The sequence below is a fragment of the Chionomys nivalis genome, chromosome 19 (assembly GCF_950005125.1).
Source record: "Chionomys nivalis chromosome 19, mChiNiv1.1, whole genome shotgun sequence".
NCBI classification, from domain to species: Eukaryota; Metazoa; Chordata; class Mammalia; order Rodentia; family Cricetidae; genus Chionomys; species Chionomys nivalis.
The window spans coordinates 3,303,375-3,321,063 of NC_080104.1; positions in this window are offsets into that span (position 1 = coordinate 3,303,375).

The following is a 17,689-nucleotide window of genomic DNA, read 5'->3' on the forward strand; positions in this document are numbered from 1 at the left end:
GTGTTTCTTTGTAAAGACCAGCAGTTTTTGCTATGTGTGAAAGCATTGTAGAACTGAGATCAGTATTCTTTTCTTGGAACAATCTTTACTTTGAAAGATAATCACCTTCTTTTGAAAATTTATTAATTTCACGAAAGCTCTCGTAAGAAACGCAAATGTGTTTCTTTGTAAAAAAGCAGTTGTTTGCTACATGTTAAAGCATTGTTAGAACTAGGATCAGTGTTCCTTTTCTCAGTACAAGCTTTACTTTGAAAGGTAATCGCGTTCTTTTGAAAGTTTATTAATTTCAAGAAACCTTTTTTAAGAAACACACATGTGTTTCTTTGTAAAGACAAGCAGTTGTTGCTACGTGTGAAAGCATTGTAAGAACTGAGATCGGTGTTCTTTTCTCGGAATAAGCTTTACTTTGGAAGATAATCACGTTCTTTTGAAAGTTTATTAATTTCACGAAAGCTTTAGTAAGAAACGCACATGGGTTTCTACAGAAAGACAAGCAGTTGTTTGCTACGTGTGAAAGCATAGTTAGAACTGAGATCAGTGTTCTTTTATCGGAACAAGCTTTACTTTGAAAGATAATCACGTCTTTTGAAAGTTTATTAATTTCACGAAGCTTAAAAAGAAACGCACAAGTGTTTCTTCAGAAAGACAAGCAGTTGTTTGCTACATGTGAAAGCATTGCTAGAACTGAGATCAGTGTTCCTTTTATCAGTACAAGCTTTACTTTCAAAGATAATCACGTTCTTTTGAAAGTTTATTAATTTCATGAAAGCTTTTTAAAGAAACGCACATGTGTTTCTTTGTAAAGACAAGCAGTTGTTTGCTACGTGTGAAAGCATTGTTAGAACTGAGATCAGTGTTCCTTTTCTCAGTACAAGCTTTGCTTTCAAAGAAAATCATGTTCTTTTGAAAATTTATTAATTTCACGAAAGCTTTAGTAAAAAAACCTCATATGTTACTTTGTAATGACAAGCAGTTGTTTGCTATGTGTGAAAGCATTGTTGGAACTGAGATCATTGTTCTTTTCTCGGAACAAACTTTACTTTGAAAGATAATCATGTGCTTTTGAAAGTTTATTAATTTCATGAAAACTTTAGTAAGAAACGCACATGTGTTTCTTTGTAAATACATGCAGTTGTTTGCTACATGTGAAAGCACTGTTATTATTGAGATCAGTGTTCCTCTTCTCAGTACAAGTTTTACTCTGAAAGATAATCACGTTCTTTTGAAGTTTACTAATTTCACGGAAGCTGAATAAGGAACGCATATGTGTTTCTTTGTAAAGACAAGCAGTTGTTTCCTACATGTGAAAGCATAGTTAGAACTGAGATCAGTGTTCTTTTCTCGGAACAAGCTTTACTTTGAAAGATAATCACCTTCTTTTGAAATTTTATTAATTTAACGAAAGCTTAATAAGAAACTCACAAGTGTTTCTTCAGAAAGACAAGCAGTTGTTTGCTATGTGTGAAAGCATTGTTAGAACTATGATCAGTGTTCCTTTTCTCAGTACAAGCTTTACTTTCAATGATAATCACGTTCTTTTGAAAGTTTATTAATTTCACGAAAGCTTTTTAAAGAAACGCACATTTGTTTCTTTGTAAAGACAATCAGTTGTTTGCTACGTGTGAAAGCATTGTTAGAACTGAGATCAGTGTTCCTTTTTTCAGTGCAAGCTTTGCTTTCAAAGAATATCATGTGCTTTTGAAAATTTATTGATTTCACGAAAGTTTTAGTAAAAAAAGCACATATGTTACTTTGTAAAGACAAGCAGTTGTTTGTGAAAGCATTGTTAGAACTGAGATAGTGTTCCCTTTCTCAGTTCAATCTTTACTTTGAAAGATAATCACGTTCTTTTGAAAGTTTATTAATTTCACGAAAGCTTTCGTAAGAAACGCAATGTGTTTCTTTGTAGAGACAAGCATTTGTTTGCTACGTGTGAAAGCACTGTTAAAACTGAGATCAGTGTTCCTTTTCTCAGTACAAGCTTTGCTTTGAAAGAAAATCACATTCTTTTGAAAATTTATTTATTTCACGAAAGCTTTAGTAAAAAAACCACATGTGTTACTCTGTAAAGACAAGCAGTTGTTTGGTACTTGTGAAAGTATTGTTAGAACTGAGATCAGTGTTCCTTCTCTCAGTACAAGCTTTACTTTGAAAGATAATCACGTTCTTTTGAAAGTTTATTAATTTTAAGAAAGCTTTAGTAAGAAACGCACATGTGTTTCTTCAGAAAGACAAGCAGTTGTTAGCTACGTGTTAAAGGACTGTTAGAACTGAGATCAGTGTTCCTTTTCTCATTACAAGCTTTACTTTGAAAGATAATCGCGTTGTTATGAAAGTTTATTAATTTCACGAAAGGTTTAGTAAGAAACGCACATGTGTTTCTTTGGAAAGACAAGCAGTTGTTTGCTACGTGTGAAGGCATTGTTAGAACTGAGATCAGTGTTCCTTTTCTCAGTACAAGATTTAGTTGGAAAGATAATCACGTTCTTTGATAGTTCATTAATTTCACGTAAGCTTTAGTAAGAAACGCACATGTGTTTCTTTGTAAAGACATGCAGTTGTTTGCTACGTGTGAAAGCATTGCTAGAACTGAGATCAGTGTTCATTTTCTCAGTACAAGCTTTACTTTGAAAGATAATCACGTTCTTTTGAAAGTTCATTAATTTCATGAAAGCTTTAGTAAGTAACACACATGTGTTTCTTTGTAAAGACAAGCAGTTGTTTTTTACATGTGAAAGCCTTTTCAGAAGTAAAATCAGTGTCCCTTTTCTCAGTACAAGCTTTACATTGAAAGATTATCACGTTCTATTGAAAGTTTATTAATTTCACGAAAGCTTTAGTAAAAAAAGCTCATATGTTACTTTTTGAAGACAAGCAGTTGTTTGCTACGTGTGAAAGCATTGTTGGAACTGAGATCACTGTTCTTTTCTCGGTAGAAGCTTTACTTTGAAAGATAATCATGTTCTTTTGAAAGTTTATTAATTTCACGAAAGCTTTTGTAAGAAACCCACATGTGTTTCTTTGTAAAGACAAGCAGTTGTTTGCTACGTGTGAAAGCACTGTTAGAACTGAGATCAGTGTTCCTTTTCTCAGTACAAGCTTTACTCTGAAAGATAATCGCATTCTTTTGAAAGTTTACTAATTTCACGGAAGCTGAATAAGAAACGCCCATGTGTATCTTTTAAAGACAAGCAGTTGTTTGCTACGTGTGAAAGCATTGTTGGAACTGAGATCACTGTTCTTTTCTTGGAACAAGCTTTACTTTGAAAGATAATCACGTTTTTTGATAGTTCATTAATTTGACGAAAGGTCTAGTAAGAAACATAGATGTGTTTATTTCTAAAGAGAAGCAGTTTTTTGCTACGTGTGAAAGCATTGTTAGAACTGAGATCATTGTTCCTTTTCTCAGTACAAGCTTTACTTTGAAAGATAATCACGTTCTTTTAAAACTTTATTAATTTCACGAAAGCTTTCTAAGAAACGCACATGTGTTTCTTCAAAAAGACAAGCAGTTGTTTGTACTTGTGAAAGCATTGTTAGAACTGAGTTCAATGTTCCTTTCCTCAGTACAACCTTTACTTTGAAAGATAATCACGTTCTTTTGAAAGTTTATTAATTTTAAGAAAGCTTTATTAAGAAACGCACATGTGTTTCTTTGTAAAGACAAGCAGTTGTTTGCTACGTGTGAAAGCATTGTTAGAACTGAGATCAGTGTTCTTTTCTTAGAACTAGCTTTACTTTGAGGGATAATCACGTTCTTTTGAAAGTTTATTATTTTCACGAAAGTTTTTGTAAGCAACGCACATGTGTTTCTATGTAAAGACAAGCAGTTGTTTGCTACGTGTGAAAGCATTGTTTGAACTGAGATCAGTGTTACTTTTCTCATTACAAACTTTGCTTTGAAACAAAATCACATTCTTTTGAAAATTTATTGATTTCAGGAAAGCTTTAGTAAAAAAACAACATGTGTTACTTTGTAAAGACAAGCAGTTGTTTGGTAGTTGTGAAAGCATTGTTAGAACTGAGATCAGTGTTCCTTTTCTCAGTACAAGCTTTACGTTGAAAGATAATCACGTTCTTTTGAACGTTTGTGAATTTCACGAAAGCTTTAGTAAAAAACGCAATGTGTTTCTTTGTAAAGACAAGCATTTGTTTGCTACGTGTGAAATCACTGTTAGAACTGAGATCAGTGTTCCTTTTCTCAGTACAAGCTTTACTTTGAAAGATAATCACGTTCTTTTGAAAGTTTATTAATTTCCCGAAAGCTTTAGTAAGAAACGCACATGTGTTTCTTTGGAAAGACAAGCAGTTGTTTGCTACGTGTGAAAGCACTGTTAGAACTGAGATCAGTGTTCCTTTTCTCAGTACAATCTTTACTTTGAAAGATAATCATTTTCTTTTGAAAGTTTATTAATTTTCCGAAAGCTCTAGTACCAAACGAACATGTGTATCATGTAAAGAATAGCAGTTGTTTGCTACGTGTGAAAGCAATCTTAGAATTGAGAACAGTGTCCCTAATCTCAGTACAAGCTTTAATTTGATAGATAAATGGTACTTTTGAATGTTTATTAATTTCACTAAAGCTCTAGTAAGAAACGTACATGTGTTTCTTTGTAAAGACAAGCAGTTGTTTCGTACTTGTGAAAGCATTGTTAGAACTGAGATCAGTGTTCATTTTCTCATTACAAGCTTTACTTGGAAAGATAATCGCGTTGTTATGAAAGTTTATTAATTTCACGAAAGGTTTAGTAAGAAACGCACATGTGTTTCTTTGGAAAGACAAGCAGTTGTTTGCTACGTGTGAAGGCATTGTTAGAACTGAGATCAGTGTTCATTTTCTCAGTGCAAGCTTTACTTCGAACGATAATCACGTTCTTTTGAAAGTTTATTAATTTCACGAATGCTTTAGTAAGAAACGCACATGTGTTTCTTTGGAAAAACAAGCAGTTGTTTGCTATGTGTGAAAGCATTGCTAGAACTGAGATCAGTGTTTCTTTTCTCAGTACAAGCTTTTCTTTGATAGGTAATCACGTTCTTTTGGAAGTTTATTAATTTCACGAAAGCTTAATAAGAAACGCACATGTGTGTCTTCAGAAAGGCAAGCAGTGGTTTGCTACGTGTGAAAGCACTGTTAGAACTGAGATCAGTGTTGCTTTTCTCAGTACAAGCTTTACTTTGAAAGATAATCACGTTCTTCTGAAAGTTTATTAATTTCACGACATCTTTAGTAAGAAACGCACATGTGTTTCTTTGGAAAAACAAACAGTTGTTTGCTATGTGTAAAAGCACTGTTAGAACTGAGATCAGTGTTCCTTTTCTCAGTACAATCTTTACTTTGAAAGATAATCACTTTCTTTTGAAAGTTTATTAATTTCACGAAAGCTCTAGTACCAAACGCACATGTGTGTATTTGTAAAGACAAAGAATTTTTTTGCTACTTGTGAAAGCATTTCTAGAACTGAGATCAGTGTTCCTTTTCTCAGTACAAGCTTTTATTTGAAAGATAATCATGTTCTTTTGAAAGTTTATTAATTTCACGAAAGCTTTAGTAAGAAACGCACATGTATTTCTTTGTAAAGACAAGCAGTTATTTCCTGCATGTGAGAGGATTGTTAGAACCGAGATCAGTGTTCCTTTTCTCAGAACAAACTTTACTTTCAAAGATAATCATGTTCTTTTCAAAGTTTATTAATTTCATGAAAGCTTTAGTAAGAAACGCACATGTGTTTCTTTCTAACGACAAGCAGTTGTTAGCTACGTGTGAAAGCACTGTTAGAACTGAGATCAGTGTTCCTTTTCTCAGTACAAGCTTTGCTTTGAAAGATAATCACGTTCTTTGAAAGTTTATGAATTTCACGAAAGCTTTAGTAAGAAACGCACATGTGTTTATTGGAACAACAAGAAGTGGTATGCTACGTGTGAAAGCATTGTTAGAACTGGGATCAGTGTTCCTTTTCTCAGTACAAGTTTTACTTTCAAAGATAACCACATTCTTTTGAAAGTTTATTAATTTCACGAAAGCTTTAGTAAGAAACGCATATGTGTTTCTTTGTAAAGACAAGCAGTTCTTTGCTACGTGTGAAAGCATTGTTAGAACTGAGATCAGTGTTCCTTTTGTCAGTACAAGCTTTACTTTGAAAGATAATCACGTTCTTTTGAAAGTTTATTAATTTCACGAAAGCTTTAGTAAGAAACTCACATGTGTTTCTTTGTAAGGACAAGCAGTTGTTTTCTATGTGTGAATGATTGTTAGAACTGAGAACAGTGTTCCCTTTCTCAGTACAAGCTTGACATTGAAAGATAATCACGTTCTTTTGAAAGTTTATTAATTTCACGAAAGTTTTAGTAAGAAACGCAAATGTGTTTCTTTGTAAAGACACGCAGTTGTTTGCTATGTCTGGAAGCATTGTTAGAACTGAGATCAGTGTTTCTTTTCTCAGTACAAGCTTTATTTTGAAAGATAATCACGTACTTTTGAAAGTTTATTAATTTTAAGAAAGCTTTATTAAGAAACGCACATGTCTTTCGTCGTAAAGACAAGCAGTTGTTTGCTACGTGTGAAAGCACAGTTAGAACTGAGATCAGTGTTCCTTTTTTCAGTACAAGTTTTACTTTGAAAGATAATCACGTTCTTTTGAAAATTTATTAATTTCACGAAAGCTTTACTAAGAAACGCCCATGTGTTTCTTTGTAAATACAAGCTGTTGTTTGCTACGTGTGAAAGCACTGTTAGAACTGAGATCAGTCTTTCTTTTCTCAGTACAAGCTTTATTTTGAAAGATAATCACGTTCTTTTGAAAGTTTATTAATTTCATGAAAGCTTTAGTAAGAAACGCACATGTGTTTCGTTGTAAATTTAAGCCGTTGTTTGCTACGTGTGAAAGCACAGTTAGAACTGAGATCAGTGTTCCTTTTCTCAGTAAATCTTTACTTTGAAAGATAATCACGTTCTTTTGAAAGTTTATTAATTACACGAAAACTTTAGTAAGAAACGCACTAGTGTTTCTCTATAAAGACAAGCAGTTATTTGCTGCATGTGAGAGGATTGTTAGAACTGAGATCAGTGTTCCTTTTCTCAGAACAAGCTTTACTTTGAAAGATAATCACGTTCTTTTGAAACTTTATTAATTTCACAAAAGCTTTAGTAAGTAACGCACATGTGTTACCTTGTAAAGACAAGCAGTTGTTTGCTACGTGTGAAAGCATTGTTAGAGCTGAGATCAGTGTTCCTTTTCTCAGTACAAGCTTTTCTTTGATAGTTAATCACGTTCTTTGAAAGTTTATTAAATTCACGAAAGCTGTACTAAGAAATGCACATGTGTTTCTTTCTAGAGACAAGCAGTTGTTTGTTACATGTGAAAGCATTGCTAGAACTGGGATCAGTGTTCCTTTTCTCAGAACAAATTTACTTTTAAAGATAATCACGTTCTTTTGAAAGTTTATTAATTTCATGAAAGCTTTAGTAAGAAACGCACATGTGTTTCTTTGTAAAGACTAGCAGTTGTTTGCTAAGTGTGAAAGCATTGTTAGAACTGAGATCAGAGTTCCTATTCTCAGTACAAGCTTTAATTTGAAAGATAATCACGTTCTTTTGAAAGTTTATTAATTTCATGAAAGCTTTAGTAAGAAACGCACATGTGTTTCTTTGGAAATACAAGCAGTTGTTTACTACTTGTGAAAGCATTGTTAGAATTGAGATAAGTGTTCCTTTTCTCAGTACAAGCTTTACTTTGAAAGATAATCACGTTGTTTTGAAAGATTATTAATTTCACGAAAGGTTTAGTAACAAACGCACATGTGTTTCTTTGTAAAGACAAGCAGTTGTTTGCTACGTGTGAAAGCATTGCTAGAACTGAGATCAGTGTTACTTTTCTCAGTACAAGCTTTTCTTTGATAGGTAATCACGTTTTTTGAAAGTTTATTAGTTTCACGATAGCTTTAGTAAGAAACGCACATGTGTTTTTTTGAAAAACAAGCAGTTTTTTGCTGTGTGAAAGCATTGTTTGAACTGAGATCAGTGATCCTTTTCTCATTACGAGATTTACATTGAAATATAATCACATTCTTTTGAAAGTTTATTAATTTCACGAAAGCTTTTGTAACAAACGCACATGTGTTTCTTTGTAAAGACAAGCAATTGTTTGCTACGTGTGAAAGCATTTTTATAACTGAGATCAGTGTTCCTTTTCTCAGTTCAAGCTTTAATTTGAAAGAAATGGTTCTTTTGAAAGTTTATTAATTTCTCAAAAGCTTATTAAGAAATGCACATGTGTTTCGTCGTAAAGACAAGCAGTTGTTTGCTACGTGTGAAAGCACAGTTAGAACTGAGATCAGTGTTGCTTTTCTCAGTACAAGCTTTACTTTGAAAGATAATCACGTTCTTTTTAAAGTTTATTATTTTCACAAAAGCTTTAATAAGAAATGCACATTTGTTTTTTCGTAAGGACAAGCAGTTGTTTGCTACGTGTGAAAGCATTGTTAGAACTGAGGTCAGTGTTCCTTTTCTCAGTACAAGCTTTTCTTTGTTAGATAATCACGTTCTTTTGAAAGTTTATTAATTTCAGAAAAGCTTTAGGAAGAAATGCACATGTGTTTTTTTGTAAAGACAAGTAGTTGTTTGCTACGTATGAAAGCACTGTTAGAACTGAGATCAGTGTTCCTTTTCTCAGTACAAGCTTTACTTTGAAAGATAATCACGTTCTTTTGTAAGTTTATTAATTTCACGAAAGCTTTAGTAAGAAATTCACATGTGTTTCTTCGTAGTGACAAGCAGTTGTTTGCTACGTGTGAAAGCACAGTTAGAACTGAGGTCTGTGTTCCTACATGAGCGACCCCAAAAACTCCTCCAAAGAACTCCTACAGCTGATAAACGCCTTTAGTAATGTGGCAGGATACAAGATCAACTCCAAAAAATCAGTCGCCCTCTTATACACAAAGGATCTGGAAGCAGAGAGAGAAATAAGAGAATCATCACCTTTCACGATAGCCACAAACAGCATAAAATATCTTGGGGTAACTCTAACCAAGGAAGTGAAAGATCTATTTGACAAAAACTTTAAGGCATTGAAGAAAGAAATTGAAGAGGATACCAGAAAATGGAAGGATCTCCCTTGCTCTTGCATTGGGAGAATCAACATAGTAAAAATGGCAATTCTACCAAGGGCAATTTATAGATTCAATGCAATCCCCATTAAAATCCCATCAAAATTCTTCACAGATCTTGAAAGGACAATAATCAACTTTATATGGAGAAACAAAAAACCCAGGATAGCCAAAACAATCTTATACAATAAAGGAACTTCTGGAGGCATTACCATCCCTGACTTCAAACTCTATTACAGAGCTACAGTAATGAAAACAGCGTGGTACTGGCATAATAACAGAGAAGTCGACCAATGGAATCGTATAGAAGACCCGGATTTTAACCCACAAACCTATGAACAACTGATTTTTGATAAAGGAGCTAAAAGTATACAATGGAAGAAAGAAAGCATCTTCAACAAATGGTGCTGGCACAATTGGATGTCAACCTGTAGAAGAATGAAAATAGACCCATATCTATCACCATGCACAAAACTCAAGTCCAAATGGATCAAAGACCTCAATATCAATCTGAACACACTGAACCTGATAGAAGAGAAAATGTGAAGTACCCTACAACATATGGGCACTGGAGATCGCTTCCTATGTATAACCCCAGCAGCACAGACATTAAGGGCAACATTGAATAAATGGGACCTCCTGAAACTGAGAAGCTTCTGTAAAGCAAAGGACACTGTCATTAAGACAAAAAGGCAGCCTACTGACTGGGAGAAGATCTTCACCAACCCCGCAACAGACAAAGGTCTGATCTCCAAAATATATAAAGATCTCAAGAAACTAGACTTTAAAAGGATAATTAACCCAATTAAAAAATGGGGCACTGAACTGAACAGAGAATTCTCAACAGAAGAAGTTAAAATGGCCAAAAGATACTTAAGGTCATGCTCAACCTCCTTAGCAATCAGAGAAATGCAAATCAAAACAACTTTGAGATATCATCTTACACCTGTCAGAATGGCTAAAATCAAAAACACCAAGGATAGCCTTTGCTGGAGAGGTTGTGGAGAAAGGGGTACCCTCATCCATTGCTGGTGGGACTGCAAACTTGTGCAACCACTTTGGAAATCAGTGTGGCGGTTTCTCAGAAAAATTGGGATCAACCTACCCCTGGACCCAGCAATACCACTCTTGGGAATATACCCAAGAGATGCCCTATCATATGACAAAAGCATTTGTCCAACTATGTTCATAGCAGCATTATTTGTAATAGCCAGAACCTGGAAGCAACCTAGATGCCCTTCAATGGAAGAATGGATGAAGAAAGTGTGGAATATATACACATTAGAGTACTACTCTGCGGTAAAAAACAATGACTGTGTTCCTTTTCTCAGTACAAGCTTTACTTTGAATGATAATCACGTTCTTTTTAAAGTTTATTAATTTCACAAAAGCTTTAGTAAGAAAGGCACATGTGTTTCTTTCTAAAGACAAGCTGTTATTTGCTTTTTGTGAAAGCACTGTTAGAACTGAGATCAGTGTTCCTTTTTTCAGTACAAGCTTTACTTTGAAAGATAATCACGTTCTTTTGAAAGTTTATTAATTTCACGAATGCTTTAGTAAGAAACGCACATGTGTTTCTTTGTAAACACAAGCAGTTGTTTGCCTGGTGTGAAAGCACTGTTAGAACTGAGACCAGTGTTCCTTTTCTCAGTACAAGCTTTACTCTGAAAGATAATCACGTTCTTTTGAAAGTTTATTAATTTCACGAAAGCTTTAGTAAGTAACGCACATGTGTTTCCTTGTAAAGACAAGCAGTTGTGTGCTACGTGTGAAATCATCGTTAGAACTGAGATCAGTGTTCCTTTTCTCAGTACAAGCTTTACTTTGAAAGATAATCACGTTCTTTTGAAAGTTTATTAATTTCATGAAAGCTTTTGTAAGAAACGCACATGTGTTTCTTTGTAAAGACAAGCAGATGTTTGCTACGTGTGAAAGCATTGTTAGAACAGAGATCAGTGTTCCTTTTATCATTACAAACTTTACTTTGAAAGATAATCACGTTCTTTTGAAAGTTTATTAATTTCACAAAAGCTTTAGTAAGAAACGCAAATGTGTTTCTTTGGAAAGACAAGCAGTTGTTTGCTACATGTGAAAGCATTGTTAGAACTGAAAACAGTGTTCCTTTTGGTAGTGATATAGCCCTACCCATTGGGGGCGTTTTCGCCTCCGGCTAATGTTTACGGATAAATCTGCCGTGCGTGTTCCCAGCAGCCCTTTTTTTTTGCTCTGCTTTTCCTGTTCTCCGCGGGAACCTGTGGTCCTGTAAGTCTATTTCCTTTTTAAAGCTGTATATATCTATATAATCTGTCTGCATTCATTTACGCCGCCACATTTTGGCGCCCAATGGGGCTATTTTGCCCCCGACCAGGCACGGGGTGGGGCGCAAGCTCCATCTTTCCCAGCTAGTTACCCGAGCTCAGGAAGTGTGATTTACAGTGCGCTCCTTGCTCACTTTCCCTTCCCCCATTCCAGGCCACTCCAATCTCAGAGCAGCGACCTCCACAGAGCATTTAATAGCTCCCTACTTCTTCCAAACCCTCACTGCCTGATTTAAGGGAAGCACCTGCGGTTTTGAAGCAAAAGCCGCCAACCCCTTCCCTTAACAGGCAGTACAATAATTTTTGTTTTGAGTTAATTGTTTCAGACCGGCTCTGGCTTAGACCACGTGGACTCAGGTGCATTTCTTTCGCCACCACTGGCAGGAAAACTTCATTACAGGTACATAATTTTCTTTTATAAATAAGAAAAATGTCTGAAAACATTACCATTCAAGACTTTAACAGCCTTTTCAGTTGTACCATGTGTGATATTTTACAAGAAGTGTCTGTCAGCCCACAGATATGGATCTTTCTGGGATTCGTAGTTTTCCTTGGTACTGTGTGGTTTGATAATAGAAATATGATAAAGTCTTTAAGAGACGAGGTTGAACGCTTAAAAACAATTGAGAATGACAGCAGTCTTCTCAAAAATCAGTTTGAAGTCATCCAGGCAGAGAACAGATCTTTGTTTAACACAACTCGACAAACTGAACAAAATTTAGAAGAGGTACAGGCTGATGTTAAGGAGAAATTCATTACTATGGAAGAGGGAACAGCTGATTTGAGTCGTAAGATTCAGTCCCTTTCAGTAGGAACTGAAACATTAACTGAGAGAATCAAAACTGCTGAATGTGACAATCGGATTTTGTCTAAAGCTTATGACAGATTGGTGGAAAGATTATCGATACCAGAAGGCACGGTATATACTATAAAAATTATGTCCAAAGATGAGATGTTATCTCTAATGGCCAAACTTCATACTTTAGAATCCTCAATGAAGGCTTTAGAACATAATTCTGGACAGGAGATTCAGACATTAAAGAAGGCAATGGTGAATAGAATTGAAAAGATTGAGGAATTTCTAAATTCTGAGGAAGAAGAGCAAGAGGTAGAAAGGCAAATTTTAACTAAATCTGTGGGTAAATCTCTCCGGGACAATTCCCACAAAGCTCTACCTACAGTTCTACCTGCCTTTCCAGTTGTAACAACAGAGAAAGTAGTTGCTTCCAGAAACCCTAGGGTCATCAAGGAAGATACATGGGAACCTGTCCGTATGAATGATCTCAAAGAAATTAAACAGGCTGTAATGACTTTTGGAATGAATGCCTCTTTTGTTAAAGAGATGCTAAGATCTTGGGCCACAAAAAATAAAGTCACGCCCTCTGACTGGTTTCAACTGAGCTCTGCTGTCCTTGAGAGTGGAATGCAATTGAAATGGAAATGCTTATTCAGGCAAGAGGCTAGACTTTTAGAACAGCAGGAAAGAGCAAAGGGAATTGAGATTTCCATAGATCAAATTTTGGGAGAGGGGCTATTTTCTGACCCTCAGGATCAAGTTAATTGGGATGAAAATACACTCTCCATGTGTACTACAGCAGCCTTAAGGGCTTGGAACAGGGTGCAAGACCCAGGACAGAGGATGGAATCATTTGTCAGAGTTAAACAGAGTCAGAGAGAACCCTTTACTTTTTACAAGGAATAACTAAAGCTGTACAAATAGGGATATCTGACCCAGAAGCAAGACGTATAATGATCGAGACTTTGGCTTATGAAAATGCAAATGTGGAATGCAAAAGGATTTTGGGACCTTTAAAGCTCAGATCAGCGCCATTAGAAGAATGGGTCTTGCATACACTAGATGTTGATACATTTGACTATGGCACTGAAGCATGGGTAGAAGAAGCAATTTCCAATGGTAAAAGGAGACATCAGAATACCAAATGTTTTAATTGTGGCAAAATGGGTCATATGAAAAGGAATTGTAGACAACGGATTTTCAGAAATAATAATAATGCATCTTCTAGAAATAACAGAAATAGGAGGACTCAGCCTTCAGGTTTATGTAGAAGATGTGGAAAGGGCAGACATTGGACGAATGAGTGCAGGTCTACAAGAGATAGACAAGGCAACCTGATACGGACGGGAAACGTGCGAGGGGCGGCCTCACAGGCCCCCATGGCAAACATGGTTCAGTCATTTCCAGTTACTACAGAAAACGTGACTCGTCAGGACAATTAGAAAGCCCCATGCCTGCTGTTACAACCAATAATGATCAGAAAGATGAGTTCCGTGTGTTTTGGCAAACTTCTATAAATGACCAAAGACCAAAGCTGAGAGTGTGTGTAAATGGCATTTTTATTACTGGCCTGCTGGACACAGGTGTGGATGTAAGTATCATTACCCCAGAATCTTGGCATCCATATTGGCCTCTTCAGAATGTAAATGTTCAGCTCCTGGGAATTGGAACCCTATCTCGAGTAAGGCAGAGCACGAGATGGGTTGAATGTATAGGTTCAGAGGGACAAACAGGAAAATTAAGGCCATATGTAGCCAATATTGCAATGAATTTATGGGGTCGTGACCTATTACAACAATGGAATACCCAAATTAACATTCCTGCTACTTCTAGAGCCTATATTTCTGGGGATAATATTAAAAGATATTACAAACGGAGAAAACCGGCCATTCGGGCTGTACAAGAAAAAGCAATTGATGTTCCTTCAGAGATAGCAACAGCCTTGCCTTTAAAATGGTTGACTGAGAAACCAATATGGACAAAGCAATGGCCTTTAGCTGAGGAAAAGTTACAGGCTTTAGATCAGTTGGTACAAGAGCAATTAGATGCTGGACATATAGAAGAATCTACCAGCCCTTGGAAATCTCCTGTATTTGTGGTTAAGAAGAAATCAGGTAAATGGAGAATGGTGACAGATCTCAGGGCTATCAACAAGGTTATTCAACCTATGGGCCCTCTGCAATCTGGAATTCCTTTGCCCTCTTTATTGCCAAAAGGATGGCAAAAAGCTAAGGAGATTGTAAAGAAATGCCCTACTTGTTCTTTCTATAACCAAACGCCACTGCCTGCAGGGGCTAATCCAAAGGGCACCCAAAGGAATGAAATCTGGCAGATGGATGTGTTCCACTTTGCAGAATTTGGCAAATTAAAATATGTTCATCACACCATTGACACGTATTCAGGCTTTCAGTGGGCAACGGCTTTAAGTTCAGAAAAAGCTGATTCAGTTATCACTCATTTATTAGAAGTCATGGCTATCATGGGTATACCTGCACAAATAAAGACAGATAATGGTCCTGCTTATATCTCTAGGAAAATGAAACGGTTTTTTGATTATTACAATATCAAGCATGTTACAGGTATACCATACAATCCTACAGGTCAAGCAGTCATAGAAAGATCATATCGAACTATAAAGGATATGTTGAACAAACAGAAAGGGGTGGAAAACAACCCCAGAAATAGGTTACATAATGCTTTGTTAACCTTGAATTTCCTCAACGCTAATGAGAAGGGAACATTGGCTGCAGAAAGACATTGGATAATGGAAAAGTCTACTGAACTAAATCAACCAGTTTATTTCAAGGATGTGCTGACCTCACAATGGAAGCCAGGAGATGTGCTGCGTTGGGGAAGGGGATTTGCTCTTGTCTCCACAGGTGAGGAAAAATTGTGGATACCATCAAAATTGATAAAGGTTCGTTTTGATGAAGAGAAGCCAGTTGGGAAAGATAAATAACAATTCAATCACATGGATGGCAATCATACTGATGGTAAGTAATACAGATAAGTTGGGGGCAGGGTTCTCTTCTTATCTCCACAGGAAAATACCCATCTTCAAAGAATTTAAGGTACCCCTAATATTTAATTACTGATGGAGGGACATGTTCTGTAAGTATTAATTTATATATATATATATATATATATATATATATATATGTCTTAAACTTTCTTTGCTTTTCCTCATATCTGTGTCTTTCTTTATATGTCAGTGTATGTCCTTGTTGTTAATGTTTAAATTTCCCATAACAAGCAACAAATTTTCCTACAGTAATCTTTGAAGTTTCCAGGATGAAGATGGGGCCCCACGACATCAACTCCATCTGGTTTTTATGACGTCATGATTTTTTTTTAAAGCGCTAATATTAGACCTGTTTTTTGGTACCAACTACATGAGACAATTTCGAATGGTCCACATTTTTGACAACACTCTGGTCGGACCTTCTCAAAACGCTCTGAGACTAGTTACAATTTTCTTAGGTCAAAGGTTAATTTGGGAATTTTACAATCATTTGCTTTCACTGGACCCCCTAAGAAGAACGTCGACCCCATATCAGCTAGAACAATCTTAGAAGATGACATCCCCTCTCCGAACAGAGTTTGCCCTCAGGGTTGGGGACATCTTTTAGTGGTTGGTTTAGGGTTGAGGGGATGGGGTGATATTTTTATGAAAAAAAAAAGAAGAAGAAGAGGAAGAAGAAGGGGGATTAACTGGTTTTATGGGATGATTGGTATTTGTGAATTACTGTTTATAGAAAATTGTATTGGTACTGTTTCTTGTATATTGATATATTGAATATTGAATGTGAGTGTTCTTACCTCTATTTTTGTATGAGTATGCTTATAACTTTGTCTATATTGTATTGATACATCTACCATATTACATTGTACATTTCTACTTCTGATCCTATGACATTGTTTACAGTTGCAGATCATTGTCTTCATATATTGCACAGTTGTTTATTCTTTTAGTCTTCAAGTTAGATAGGTATGGAGAATTAAATGTTTGTCATATTTATTTTTAAGTTAATCAGGTCTTTTAGTTACATAGAGATTATATTTAGTATAGATAGTATGATCTTCAGCCTCTTCAAGAGCTGTAGAAAATGGCCTTTGATCTAACCTAAAATTTCTGTGCCAACGAGACACAATTACTCCTGGCAACACCACTCTACTACCGAGAGAACGTTGAGCACCAAAGACACTCCACTGGGAGCTTGTCTTCTTGGCAGAACTGGCCTTTGGGTTAAGAAAAGCCCATACCTCAACTTCTGACAAAGATACAGACTATCCCTAAGTGGATGAAACAGGATTGTCTTATCCTGCCAAGACAGGGTAGGATAGTTCTAAGAATGGTATGCCAGTTATGTTAGGCCTTAGCCAAAGTTGGTTGACTCAACATTGCAAACGAGACTTTGGGTGATTGCCCAGGTAGTCAGTTGTCTCTGTCAATTGTTGCACATTTTGGATATCTCTTGATTGTTAAGTAATATTTATTCCCTTCTCAGATCTTTGACGGAGTTGAAGATTATATAATTGTAGTTACTCTCTATGTTATTTAGACTCCTTGAGATAGAATGTTTAGCAAAAGTTTTGTTCTCAATATTGTTTGTTATATTTATTATTTGTTATTATTGTATAGTTGTATTTGGTTTAGTTCTATCTTATTTAGACAAAAGGGGGAGATGTAGGGATATAGCCCCACCCATTGGGGGCGTGTTTGCCTCAGGCAAATGTTTACGGATAAATCTGCCGGGCGTGATCCCAGCAGCCCTTTTTCTTTTGCTCCGCTTTTCCTGTTCTCCACGGGAACCTGTGGTCCTGTAAGTCTATTTCCTTATTAAAGCTGTATATATCTATATAATCTGTCTGCATTCATTTACGCCACCATAGAACTGAGCTCCCAAGGTCATAACGAGGAGCAGAAGGAGGAAGAACATGAACAAGGAAGGCAGGACCAAGAAGGGTGCACCCACCCACTGAGACAGTGGGTCTGATCTATTGGGAGCTCGCCAAGGCCAGCTGGACTGTGACTGAAAAAGCATGGGATAAAACCGGACTCTCTGAACATGGCGGACAATGAGAGCTGATGAGAGGCCAAGGACAATGGCACGGGGTTTTGATCCTACTTCATGTTCTGGCTTTGTGGGAGCCTAGACAGTTTGGACGTTCACCTGCCTAGACCTGGATGGAGTGGGGAGGACCTTGGACTTTCCACAGGGCATGGAACCCTGACTGCTCTTGGGGCTGGAGAGGGAGGAGGAGAGGAGGGGGAGAGGGGTGGGAGGAGGGGGACGGAAATGGGAGGCTGGGAGGAGGGGGAAAATTTTTTTTCAATAAAAAAAATGAATAAAAATAAAAAACAGAAATGTATAAAAAATAAGGTAGAAAATAATTCTGTGTGGTTAACCCAAAAAAAAGAAGTAAAGCTTGTACAGAGGAATGGAACACTGATCTCACTTCTAACAATACT